Genomic DNA, 14,224 nt, shown 5'->3' with positions numbered 1-14,224 from the left:
AAAGCCATCTGGTACTGTGAGAAGCAGCCACCATGTCAATCCAGTGCTTCACATCCTCATCCCTTCATGATTGTTTTATGGAAGCCCTGAATGATTCCTAAAAGCCTTCCCTTCAATGAGCACTTCATTCTAGAAGTTCACAGATGATTTATTTGCTGATTTGCCACCTAATGTCATGGTATGCCAGAAACTCATCCCTTGCACAGCTGGATTTTTCACTACTTTTAGCTCCAACTAAGCTAGACAACCAATCCCACTTTTCTGGTTCCATTTCTCTGCAATTCTATTTCCTGGTGTCAAATTCCATATCAATCAGAATTCTAAGGTGCAAAGAATAAACAACAAAATGGACACTGGCCACTTTAAGCAGAAATGGAATTGAAACAATGTTGGATAATCCCACAATCTTTAAGAAGGCTAGAAAAAGGTATTTGAAAACAACCAGGAGCAAACAGCAGTCTACCTAATCACAACAAAAACTATGCCAAAAATTCAAGGCTGTTGCTTCTGCTGGACCACTCAGTTAGCTGGCAGAGTTAACTGCACCAACACTATGTCAATAAGACAGGGTAACTGCTGAAACTGTCATCACTGCTGTGATGTAAAGAAATGTTCTTGTCATCACTGGGACACTGAGTGGGTTCTCCATTCTACCTGCTTCTCCTTGAGTTTAGAGTGGGCATACCTGATCGGCTGGGTTCAGCACATGCCCTGTGCCAAAGGCAATAGGAAACTGAATAATAGAGCATCCCAGACTCTATGATGAGAGGCAAGTTCTGAATCCTGCTAAAAGTAACTAAGTTAGAAATTTTTCAAACAAGGAAGAGGGAAAAGACAAATATCCACTATTGGTTTTGTCTTTATATTATTAGGAAGCACTGTTAGAGCAAAAGAAGATATGGTTTTATTGAAGCCAAAACTGGAAAATTTCCACACTAAGGGGAATAACAGAGAGTTGCAAAAATTTCATTTATTTGTAGGTGTTTTGCATCTATGGTAGGGAAAATGTTCTATAGTGAATTTAAAAAAAAAAAGCTAGTAAAAAGAAAAAGTTCCCTTGAGCTTAAACATGCAAATCACAGAATCTGGAAATCATACTCTTGATCCTTCATCCTTTTTTCAATCCTCAATAAGATTGATTCATAAGAAGTATTTAAAATATATGCTAATATTTTCCCAAAAAATGTTTTAAAATTCTACAAAGACCTAAAGGAGAACATTTGTTACCAATTTGACCAGAGATGAGCATCAAAGGAGAGAAAAATTCTTATTAATAACTGAATTCCATATTTCCCTTTAAGCATGTTTAAATCCCATCACAGCAGAGCATGTTAAACAAATCTGCCTTCCAAGAGTGCAACTCTGAAGAGAAATAGTGGAGGAACAATGGAGAATCACAAATACAATTGGAAGAGCATAAAAGGAAATATGTGGCTAGGCAGGGGGATTAGTGAGTACTTGGTGATTTTAGATGTTTTTGCCATTGGTGAGGAACAGAGCATTTTTTTTCTAAATTAAGAAAATAAAGAATAAAGAGCCTACAATACATAGCAATTTCCCATCTTGGTCAGGAATATATTCCTCTCTCTTGCTATAAATTACCTGAACACTATTGTAAGTATTTTAATGTTTCCACATATTCAAAATGAAAAAAGAATTTTAAAATGCATAAAAACATCTGGATAGTTACAACCATTTCACTTGTATTTTGATAATACACATGTAAAAGACAAAGTAACTTCTTAGTTTGTTGCCATACAGACCTTACAATAACAGGTGAAAAAAACTTAAAATAAAAATATGGCTAAGTAGGCCATAAGGAGGACTGAAAGAGAGAACAAGAAAAAAGAAAGAGAAATTAAGATATTATACTAGTTAACTAATTGTGTGTATATGTGTATGTGATTTTTTACTAGCAAATTTGCACCATTTCAACAGAAACCTTAATCTTCTCAATTCTTTTTTTTTAATCCTTATTTCTAATTTTTTAGAAATAAGGAGAAAAAAATTACATAAGCTAATGGCAGGTTAATTAAAGCTCATTGTTACATGCTGAGAAAAACACAGAATATACTTTTAGATTTTAAACGTACTATATGAAGTTTGGAATATTGTGAAATAAGAAGACATACTGGAAAGAAAAAAAGAAAGCCAAGGGGGGGAGGGCAAATGGCTTAAAAATAGGCTTAAAAATTTACCAAATTCTTTTGGTTCCCAACTGACACCAAGACCAAAGTACATCATTTTGCTTCCTTCTGAAGCTGCAGCCACAGAGGTCATTGCCAAATCTGCCTGTGGGGGGTCCAGAGGAATGTAAGAGGAATGACTGAGCACTAGAAGTGATGAACCAGAAAAAAAGCATTTTTCTTATTCCTCTGACACCATTTTTTAAAATGTTTTTTACATGGTTGTCTTAAGTCTGCCTTGCAAGCCACTGCCAGCAAGTGAAAAGAAAGCTAAGAGACCACAAGCTTGGTCTGTAATCCAACAAACAATTTCAGTTAAATGTAATTAAAGCAGTAAAAACAAAAATGAATTAGAAGCTGGGATACAAAACTCTACAATTAAACAAAACAAAACAAAAAAACTCTGTAATTATATCTTTTAAAAGGTTGTAGTCAGGAGCTGGGTATACTGTATTTTGTATTGAGATTTTGCAACACAAGTGAACATGCTAGGGTTTCTGATGAGTCCTATAATTTTCAGGATTTTTCCTCCAAAGGAAAAGTATATAGTGATATGTGGAAAGTAACCTTCCCAACAAAAACACACTGTAAAGGACTCAATATTCAATGGCATACTCTAGATACCCAGGGTGTGCAGGGAAGTATAGGGACCATTTTTTCACATCAATTCTTACTTATTCACCATTGGAAAAAAATGAAAAAATTACAAATACATAAAAAGCAACTTAATTATTTTACAGTCTTTTCAAATTCATCTCAAAATTAAAACAACACATGGAGTACTATATTCCTATTAACTATAAGTGTCATTTGGGCAACAGCCAAGCTTATGTTTCATGATTGTAATCCTAGAATTTGAATTTGGTAGGTTACCCAACAAAGATGAGATGCCCAGTAAATATCTGTTGATTGAATAAATATTTGTCATGTAAAAGAATAAATTAGTGAATACTTAAGTGTTAACTTCACATATATACATGTTATATACTAAAATATACTTAGGCCCCAAGTAAGAAATATTTGAAAAATAATTAAGAAATTAATAGATGTTAGAAATATAAGAATGAAAGACAAAAACATTAAAATGGGGTGAGAACTATCACTTGAGAAATACCAGTATTGTTAATGGCAACTTGAAGACTCATCCTTAAACTATCGGAGGGTGGTGGTGGTGGTTGTTATTGCTGTTGGTGTTGTTATTGTTGGAATATAATAGCCACAGGAGCCTCCAAGGACATAATTTGTTCTGGGAATAATTAAGGGTTTTCTCCTCTGCTCCCATGAGGCCTAATAACATTAAATGAGGTCTCATCTGGCTGTGTCATTTTCAGGACCTGTAGTAATATAATAGAACCAGAGAATCCTTAGAGTTGGAAGGAAACATATGGATGATCCAAGGAACAGTAAACAGAGGAGAAATTTTCTCAGTGAGTTTAAGTGCCTTGCCCCAGTACCCATGGAAGCAGATAAAAAACATGAAACTTGCGTTTACTATAGAGTTCTAAAGCCTTGATCACAGTTTTAACCATTCATTGGGAATCTGAAGTTTCTCAAAGCACTTCTTGGTTTGGATCCCCTTTACTTCTGTTCTTAGAGCAATGTTATATAGTCATCCTCCACAAAATTTGTGGACTAAGTTCCACTGTGAGGTTAGAACATGTAGGATGGGTGGAACTAGATCTTAGCACATATTTAGATTCCTAGTTTCTCCATTTCCTACTCATGTGTTGGGCCTTCCTTTCCCCATATGGAATTCATTTTTATCTCAGGTCAAATTTAACAGGTAAACTTACTAAACTGAGATACTAAATGATGGCAGGCTTCTATAAATTCAGCTGGTAATGACAGGAACTAAATGCTTAGAAGAAGAAGAATAGGTCTCCACAGCCACTCAATCCCCATGACAAGGAATACTCAAAGAATTTATAAAGTATTAATGAAGGATACATGGAACCATAACAATTTGGATGTTATCATTGGTGCACTGCAAAGAACACTAAATTATATATACTTTTACTGAAGTTTCTTAACCCCAAACGGCTCATGAACAGAAATGATTAGTCAATACAAAGATCTATGAATTAATAATCTTTGAATACAAACATGCTTTCTTAGCCATAGAATGTAATATAGAAGGAAGATAACATCAGATATACAAAATTATCTGTTCCAAATTCAAACTGAAAAAAAAAAAACCACAATTCCTATCATTCTGCAGAGAGTGAAAAGCAAGAATGGCTCTCCACAGTAAAACAGGTTGAGTTGTCTGCACATCACATACCCCCAGAACACAAAAGTAAAGTTCAGGCCACTTAGGAGCCATCATAGGCCTTTATTCAAAGTCAAAAGAGGTGACTGGCGACCATCAGCTTTGCCAATGCATTAGCTCACACAGCTGCGCTAGATGTCTGTCATCTGCCTCTCAACACATCATACATAGTATGTATGTATACATAGGCAAAAAAAAAAAAAAACCTAAAAACTGACTATAATTAACATGGTTTATGGTATTTGAAAGCAAATAAGCACTGTGACCTAATACCATAAAATATGATGTATAAAAATGATACAAAACCAACTTGGTGTTCTATTTGACTTTCCAATAAAAGTCGTTTTCCTGGTTTACCTAATGAAATGTTGTTTCAGAGGTTCAGCAAATGAACTATGAGTCATAGCTTCTACTCTCTGCTACTTTACCATTACCATGATTTAGGGCCAATTCTCCTTCCTATGTTATAGCAAAAATATATAGGATTAAAATGCAAGCCTCACCACTCATGTATGGGGGTCTTAGTAGCAATCAACAAACATAAAATAGAAAAACTCCAGAACTCTGAACAGACGGCCCAAGTGCTAGTATAAATTTACTACAGCCTATAAGCTTCACAATATTAGATATATTCATAAAATTATTGAGCAGTCCTTGATTCAAGGGTACTATAAAAGTACAAATTACAGTCATAGGAATAGGATGTGGGCTGGGACCTTGAAATTCACCTTCATTTTTTGACCTCACATTTGATATTTTGCTATAAAGTCTACAATTTTAATGTTATACTTGTCGGGTTAATGAAATTGAACTGAGTTAGATACTATCAATGACTCACATTATTATATCATCATTAAATAATATTGCAAGTATTCATGTTGCAAAGACGAATGCCTCAGCTGCTGATCTCTTCATTATAATGAATAAAACACTAAGCATCCTTGCTAATTTTAACAGGACAGAAGATCTTAACACATGTCCCCACTCCTCTATTTATCTTATTATTTTCAACCTGCTCGTAGTCCAAGAAACAATTTCCTAGCCTGAGCTGGAGGCGTTTACTACTGGCCTTTCCAAGATTACTGGTACAAGTGCATGGCTGGCTCCAGCTCACTCACCGACTGGGTGGCTCTTTATAGCCTGTTTCTACCTGAGGGTCTTTGTATTTAGCCAAATTCTTTAGTGACAGGAATCTGCAGAATAAAGAATTCTGCATGGGGAAGGAATGCACACACGTGTTTTCAGCTGCTTTACATTCTGCCCTGCTGTGACTCAGATTGCAAGTTCAAAGTTAGAAAGTCATTTTTCATGTGTTAAAGGAAAACATCTCAGTAAAAGTAAGAAAACCTAAGAAATTCCAAAACCCATATTTTAAGGGAAATACGGAGTAAGTTTTTCAAAATGATTTCAATTTTGCTGAGTAGATACAAGGATCCTAACAAAATTTCAAGATGCAGTAATTGAATCTAAAGTTAAAAATTACATATAAATTGATTCCTTTGGTGAAGTATATAAATTGGCTGTTTATTGTCATTGTATTTATCATCCTTCATTGAGCATATCTCATAATTTTCTGCTAGGAAATTCCCCAGGAATTTTAGAGAGAAAATAAAAGTTCTCTAACAGGCACAGTTTCTTTACACAATTGATTTCATCTTCAAAACAATTCGTTTTTAGGTGGTAGCCATAAATTTGAATCAATAAATTCATATTTAGATACTGTCTTCAGAGAAAAATTCTGTGGCAGTATAATTCTTTGCACCTGAGATGAAATTCTGGCATAAAAGCACCATTTTAGGTAGTGTTAGAACAGATCTCCATTCTTATAAAGTTAGAAAGAGAGAAGGAAAATAAGGAGGAAGATACAAAGTAACTGCTATTTTATTTCAACAGTGATTATATACATATGTATAATATATATGTATATTTACACACATATAATATGAAAATATTTAAAAGGTGAGTAAACAACCATGAAATGGTATAACACAAGAATTTTGTTTTCTTCTTACAGATTTCAAAACTCAAGTTGTTAGAGAAGATAAAAACTGAATTTTTATGTGTTGAGAGTAATTCTGAAAAATATTTGTGCATACAAATCTTTACTGGGCCCAGTTCTCATGATGCTCCCATGTGGAACTGTCCAACTATGTTAATTTGAGAATTATCAAATCCTGAGGCACCCAAAAAGGGTGGACTGAGAAAAGTTCATGGGAAAAAAAAAAGGATGAATCCAGATGAATAATATAGCCTTTCTTTAGTCAGAAACTAGCCTGCTAACTATTCATGAGAGACTGAATAACATTTCTCAATATCAAATTTATTTCAATTTATTCTGGAACATATAAATATACCTAGAAAAATCTAAATGATATGTTTCTTTTCATAAGAATCAATAGACATTAGTCAAATATATGGGAACATCAAGTCTGGTTTTTTATTTGTATGGGGCTTTTTGTTTGCTTGCTTGTTTGTTTGTATTTGCCTGTAACTTGCCACATGGTCAACAAAAATGTTTTGCAGTTTACTCTTCAGCATAAATATTCTTTCATAAGCCAAGTTACTTAAATTGGATCTCAGTTTCAAAACTCAGTATCAAATTTTTCAAAAACTTCCCAGTTTTTGTGTTAGTTTGGGGGTTTTTGTTTATTAGCTTGTTTGGTTTTGGTTTGTTTTTTGTTCTTTGTTTGTTTGTGGGATTTTTTGGTTGTCTTTTCTTTCTTATTTTTTTGTTTGTTTATTTTTGTTTCTTTGCTTGTTTGTTTATTTATTTTCAGTGTAACTGGAAAATTCTGCAGAGCTAAGGAAGTGTGCCAACCGTAAATTAAAACCACATTTGAGGAGGCAAAATGTAGCTATATGGTATATAAGCTTACAAAGAATCTAAAATCATGAGATTTATGAGTAACAAACCTTGGTGACAGTAATTTTCCTTAGCTAAAACTATCAACTGAAATGGTCTGTGGGACATCTTGTACACCTTTAGATTTCTCATCAGACTCTGGTATTGAGTTTTTAAAAATAAAACTTAATTTCTGAAATTTCCCTATGTACTCCGCCTCTCCAAACACACTTCCTTCTAGAATTTTATGCTCATCACAACCAATGCCTGTGAGTGTCCTGAACACTTCCCCTCACTACAGGAAAATGCATTTTTTAACCTCCAGCCACCTGGCAGAGTGTGCCAAGTCTGTACCAATTAGGTTTGAGAGTTTAAAACGACTATTCCTGAGGTGATTAATGATTGGAAACACCAGCCCTCTGGTTTCCTGGGGACAGGTCACCATCGACCCTCTAATGTCCAGCTAGTCAAGGCATCCTGCTGAACCAGTATATTGTATATCCCCTTCTTGTCCCATTTATCAGTCAAAGATGCCAAGATGATTTTTTCAGGTGTGCATCTGAGATCCAAACAAGAAGAGAAACATTTGTTTTAATTGACCGTTATTTGTTTTATGACCTCAAAGAATTCATGAATAGTTTCAAATTCAGAAGCTGAGAAGAATATTTCCACTATGATATAAGTAAGTAATAAAAAATGAATTTAATACAGAAAGTTTTTAAATTTATAACTGAAGATAAAACTATTTTATAGTTAGTTTCTCACTGTTCAGGAAACTCCTTTTCAGGGCCTCTGCCCTCAAAAGGTGAGAAAATGAAATTATTCAATTCAATTTTTCAAGTTGTTCATGTAAAATGTTATAATTACATTTCTCATTCAGGCACCAGTGAGCCAAATCACTATCAGGCAGCAATATTCAAAAGAAACTATTCAGGGCTGGGGCTGTAGCTCAGTGACAAAGCACTTGCCTAGCATGTATGAGGCACTGGGTTTAATCCCTAGCGCCACACAAAAATAAACAAAATAAAGACATTCTGTCCACCTACAACTACAATTTTTTTAAAAGCAGATTTTCAGAACAAAGCTGATATAAGAGGCATGAGAGCAAAAGCCCTGTGGATATATAATTTGGGGTTTATTCCATACTGAATATGTTGCTTTGTCTTCTGGTAGGTAGGGCTCAAGTGTCCTCTTTTGGCCTTCCAGCCCTGGACACAACAAATCTGTGTTCAGAAGAGACTCTTGCCACCCCTTTCCACACCTTACAACCCAAGACTCTGTTGGTGTGTTTCTGGAATTTACGTGTTTTCTAACAGTGTCAGGCCATGGAACAATAATTTATAGTTAAAATTTCAGAACAGCGGTGATAGTAGAGGATAGGAAAGGTAGCAGAATACAACAGTCACTAATATGGCAGTATGTAAAAATGTGGATGTGTAACTGATATGATTCTGCAATCTGTATTTGGGGTAAAAATGGGAGTTCATAACCCACTTGATTCTAATGTATGAAGTATGATATGTCAAGAGCTTTGTAATGTTGTGAACAACCAATAAAAAAAAATCACTTTGCCAAAAAATAAAAAAATAAAAAAAAAAATTTCAGAACAGCTGTTTAAAAAACATATCATGTCAAAGCTGAACACACATTATGTACCAAGGATGGAAAAGACATTAAAAATAAAAAACTTCTTAAGACAGATACTCCATCTATATTTAATATTCTAACAATGTTTATTACATAAGGACATGCAGATATTGAACTAGTATAATAGTTCAAAATACTGAATGACTATACAGTCTGGAATCCAAAAGTTAACTTATTGTCAGTATGCTTTGAATTCATCAAGAGTAAGTCACGAGGGAGTAGAGACATAGCTCAGTGGTAGAACATGTGCTTAGCATGCATGAGTCCCTGTGTTCAAAACTCAGCACACACACAAAAAAAGAAGAAAGAAAAGTCACAATAGTAAATGCACACAAGAAGAATCTGCTATAAAACTGTTACCAAAAAACAAGAGAGAAATATGAGATTGTACTGGCAGCTGAATTTCTAAGACAATTTTAGTTCCAACCTAATATAAAACATTTACCACATGTTCATATAGTGCTTTCATAATTTGAATTTTATATAGACTGTTATTTCCATAAATTAAATCATAACCTAAGAAAACTTGAATTTTTTAAAAAAATTTTTTATTAGTTGCTCAAAACATTACAATGATCTTGACATATCATACATTTGATTCAAATGGGATACGTAATCTTAATCTTATTTTTCCACATGTACAGATTGCAGGATCACATTGGTTATACAGCCACGTTTATACATAGGGCCATATAGTGTCTATTGTATTATGCTGCTCTTCCTATCCTCCCTCCCCACCCCTCCTCTCTTTCTACCCAATCTACTGTGACACTTTTCTCTCTTTTTTCTTCCCCCTCACACCATCTTATATGTAATTTTGCATAACAATGAAGGTCTCCTACCATCTTCCATGCAATTCCCCTTCTCTCTCCCATTCCCACGCACCTCTCTCATCCCTATTTAATGGTAACCTTCTTCTCATGCGCTTCCTCCCTGCTCTGTTTTGAGTTGCCCCCCTTTTATCAAAGAAGACATTCTGCATTTGTTTTTTAGGGATTGGCTAGCTTCACTTAGCATAATCTGCTCTAATGCCATCCATTTCCCTGCAAATGCCATTATTTTGTTGTGTTTTAGTGCTGAGTAATATTCCATTGTGTATAAATGCCACATTTTTTTTTATCCATTCATCTATTGAAGGGCATCTGGGTTGGTTCCACAGTCTAGTTATTGTGAATTGTGCTGCTATGAACATTGATGTAGCTGTGTCCCTGTTGTATGCTCTTTTTAGGTCTTTTGGGTATAGACAAAGGTGCCAAAAGCATGGAATGGAGAAAGGATAGCATCTTCAACAAATGGTGCTGAGAGAACTGGAGATCCATATGCAACAAAATGAAAATGAATCCCTTTCTCTCACCTTACACAAAAGTTAACTCAAAATGGATCAAGGAGCTAGGAATCAAACCAGAAAATTTGCGTCTAATAGAAGAAAAAGTTGGCCCTAATCTCCATCTTGTGGGGTCGGGCTCCAAATTCATTAATAGGACACCTATAGCACCAGAGTTAAAATCAAGAATCAACATATGGGACATACTCAAACTAAAAAGTTTTTTTCTCAGCAAGAGAAACAATAAGAGAGGTAAATAGGGAGCCTACATCCTGGGAACAAATATTTACCCCTCACACTTCAGATAGAGCTCTAATCTCCAGAGTATACAAAGAACTCAAAAAATTAAACAATAAGAAAACAAGACCGTGTCAAGAAAGGGGCCTAGGTGGAGTGAATCCGCCACGAATCCAGCCAAGGTGGAGGGAGTCCATCACGACTTCAGCGCGAGCAGTAAGGCTGCAGCCCCAGCTGCACGGCTCTATCGGCCCCATCTTCTTCTCCTCTCCGCCTCTCCATCTTGCTTCTCCCCAGCTGTCTCTCCTCCCAAGCTCAGTCTCTAAATCTAGATCTCAATTTCTTTCCCCCACCCCGCCCGCTCTCCCGCGTGTCCGGTACCCTGCCCACGCGGCCCCAAGGCGCCGCCTCCCCTCCCCCAACCCGCACCCCACCCCGGGGGTCCCGAAGGCCGCTGCCACCGCCGCTGCCGCCGCCGCCTCCCACGGAGCACCATAGAGCAGACTCTTCACCGCGAGAGTGAGCTGCCGAATTAAATGAAACAGCTGATAAGATGAGTGACAATTTAAAATCCAAGTGATCCGAGAACACGCACTGAGCCCTGATCGGCTGAATTCAAACTGCCGGTCACCTGCTACCCGCAGACAAACAGCTATGACTCAGCATTAATCCATCCGGCTGAAACAACTGGTCAGCCCTTCTCATCCTATGAAGGTAAATGCCTACCGAGCCTACATAAGTTGTGGCCACAGGTTTGAAACGGGGCTTGGGGGAGAAGGACCCACCCGTCGCCCGGCAAAGGGAAACGACGTCATCAGACTGCTGTGGAGGAGATAACTTCATTGAAAAACCTGCAGCTACAGGTGTGTAATTCCCTAGCCTTCCCTCTCCACACATCGGGGAAACCTTAAGGGCCCCTCCCAGCTCTCCCGTAAGGGCCCCTCCCAGCTCTCCCGTGAGCGCTACAGCCAGCCCGAGGGAATCAGAAGTGGTGCGGGTCCCGCGGCGCGGAACTACTGCTCCCACCAGGGCTGACTGCTGAGGTCTCCTGCACCACCTACGGGAATTGGATACCAGAGGGCAAGTAAAATCCGCTGAGGATTCTCAGCCCCAAGCTCTACAAACTTAGGGTCTGAGGGAATGGCAAACTGGAAGAGTGTGCCCAGTCGTTCATGAAAATAGGGCTCCCGGGAGCAGCAGACTTGGCGTGTAGCCAGTATTGTGGTGAGAGGGGCCTGGCTAGAGAAAAAGTGGGAAGTGACTAGACACAAGAGGAGGCCCTAGACACTCAGGATTGGAGACTCGCCCAGTCTGGGAGGAGCTCCTGCACAGTGATTGGTTCCCGCGTATTGACAGGAGAAACTTGACCTGGTGGGCACAACGCCATCTACTGGAAGAGAAGTTAATCAAACTCTAAGACGGCATTTATTAGGTTTTTTTTTTCATTTTCTTTTTTCTTTTTCTTTTCTCTTTTTTTTTTTTGATTTGAGTTTTTCTTTCATTTTAATTTTTCTTTCTTGTTGTTTTATTAATTTTTTTACAAAATATTTTTTAATTTTTTTTCTACTAATTTTAATTTTAAATTTTTTTAATTATTATTATTTTTTTTTCTTAAATTTTTTTTTGGTTCCTATTTTTTTCTTCTTTACTCTTTTCATTTTTCTTATCCCCCTTTCCTTGAATTCTACCTGCCTACTCTCATTCTTTTTAGTGACATCTTCCCTTCCCTTCAAATACCTTTCCTCCCAAGCATCAAATTAATTTATAGGAGTAAACAGTAACTCAGCAGTCAAACAAAACAAGAAGTAACATGAGCAGCTTCAAACAACAAGGAAGAAAAGGAGTACAAACAATGCAGGACAGCCTAAATATTCAGGAGGACCTAGAGTCATCAGAAAAATGGTCATATAAAGAACTCAAGGATCACCTTAGACAGATGGAATGGAACCTTAAAGAGGATACAACACAGCAAATTCAAGCAGCAAAAGAACACATTGAGAATGAATTTCATAAACAGATAAAAGAAGAAGTTAAGCATCTTTATCAGGAGATAGAAATTATAAAAAATAATCAAACAATAATTCTAGAAATGAAGGAAACGATAAACCAAATTAAAAACTCAATTGAGAGTATCACTAACAGAGTGGAGCAAGTAGAAGCCAGAACGTCAGATAATGAAGACAAAATATATCATCTTGAAAAGAGTCTAGCCAACTCAGAAAGGCTGGTAAAAAATCATGAGAAAAACATCCAAGAGTTATGGGATAACATAAAAAAACCAAACTTACGAGTCATCGGGATAGAAGAAGGTACAGAGATTAAAACCAAGGGAATGAGTAACCTGCTGAATGAAATAATTACAGAAAACTTTCCAGAAATAAAAAAGGAAACAGATATACAAACTGAAGATGCATACAGGACACTGAACACACAAAATCACAGTAGACCAACGCCAAGACACATTGTTATGAAGATATCCAATATACAGAACAAAGAGAAAATATTAAAAGCTACAAGAGAAAGGAGACAGGTTACATTCAGGGGTAAACCGATAAGGTTAACAACGGATTTTTCATCACAGACACTGAAAGCAAGAAGGTCATGGAACAATGTATTTCAAACACTGAAAGACAATGGATGCCAACCAAGAATTCTGTATCCAGCAAAATTAAGCTTCAGGTATGACAACGAAATAAAAATCTTTCATGATAAACAAAAGTTAAAAGAATTTGCAGCCAGAAAACCAGCATTGCAAAGCATTTTGAGCAAAACACTACACGAGGAAGAAATGAAAAACAATAACCAAAACCATCAGTGGGAAGTGCCTCAGTAAAGACAGAGGGCGAGGGGAAAGACAATCATGGAGAAACAAACTAAAATTTTTTTAAAAAAGGATAAACAATCAAACATGGATGGAAGTTCAAACCATATATCAATAGTAACTCTGAACGTTAATGGCCTAAACTCTCCAATAAAGTGACATAGGCTGGTATCATGGATTAAAAAAACAAATCCAACAATATGCTGCCTTCAGGAGACACATCTGATTGGAAAAGACATACACAGGCTGAAGGTGAAAGGATGGGAAAAAATATACCACGCACACGGTCCTCGTAAGCAAGCAGGGGTGGCCATCCTCATATCGAATGAAATCGACTTCAAGACTAAGTTAATCAAAAGGGATAAAGAAGGTCATTATATACTGTTAAAAGGAACCATTCACCAACAAGACATAACAATTATCATTATTTACGCACCAAATAATGGTGCTGCGACATTCATGAAACAAATTCTCCTCAAGTTCAAGAATCAAATAGACCACAACACAATAATTATGGGAGACTTCAACACACCTCTCTCACCATTGGACAGATCCTCCAAACAAAAGTTGAATAAAGAAACTATAGAACTCAATACCACAATCAATAACCTAGACTTAACTGACTTATATAGAATATATCAACCATCATCAAATGGATATACTTTTTTCTCAGCAGCACATGGATCCTTCTCAAAAATAGACCATATATTATGCCATAGGGCAACCCTCAGTAAATATAAAGGGGTGGAGATAATACCATGCATTTTATCTGATCATGATGGAATGAAACTGGAAATCAATGATAAAAGAAGGAAGAAAAAATCCTACATCACATGGAAAATGAACAATATGTTACTGAATGATCAATGGGTTACAGAAGACATAAAGGAGGAAATCA

The 14,224-nt window shown here is 36.4% G+C and overlaps 2 protein-coding genes across 11 annotated transcripts in view; one reads left to right on the top strand and one right to left on the bottom strand.

The window, feature by feature from the left end:
- The window catches only part of FSIP1 (fibrous sheath interacting protein 1), a 233,583-nt gene that overhangs the window by 28,092 nt on the left and 191,267 nt on the right, over nt 1–14,224 (bottom strand). The gene's annotated exons all lie outside the window — the stretch shown is intronic.
- Nucleotides 1–14,224, top strand: part of LOC308646758 (uncharacterized protein) — a 97,195-nt gene that overhangs the window by 8,342 nt on the left and 74,629 nt on the right. For 2 of the 10 annotated variants that reach the window (XR_014021475.1, XR_014021476.1), the window contains one exon: nt 10,173–10,626. The exons of 5 other annotated variants lie outside the window; for them this stretch is intronic. The gene's annotated coding sequence lies outside the window, so the exon portion shown is untranslated. Of the gene's footprint in view, nt 1–6,469; nt 7,808–7,848; nt 9,654–10,172; nt 10,627–14,224 lie in introns of those variants that run through there. 3 more of the 10 variants (XR_014021478.1, XR_014021479.1, XR_014021477.1) reach the window with 2 other exon arrangements.

The sequence above is a fragment of the Spermophilus citellus genome (genome assembly GCF_964194105.1).
Source record: "Spermophilus citellus genome assembly, chromosome: 4".
Taxonomy (NCBI): domain Eukaryota; kingdom Metazoa; phylum Chordata; class Mammalia; order Rodentia; family Sciuridae; genus Spermophilus; species Spermophilus citellus.
The sequence above is the reverse complement of the archived record's forward strand: the minus strand, read 5'-3'. Positions and strand labels throughout refer to the sequence as shown.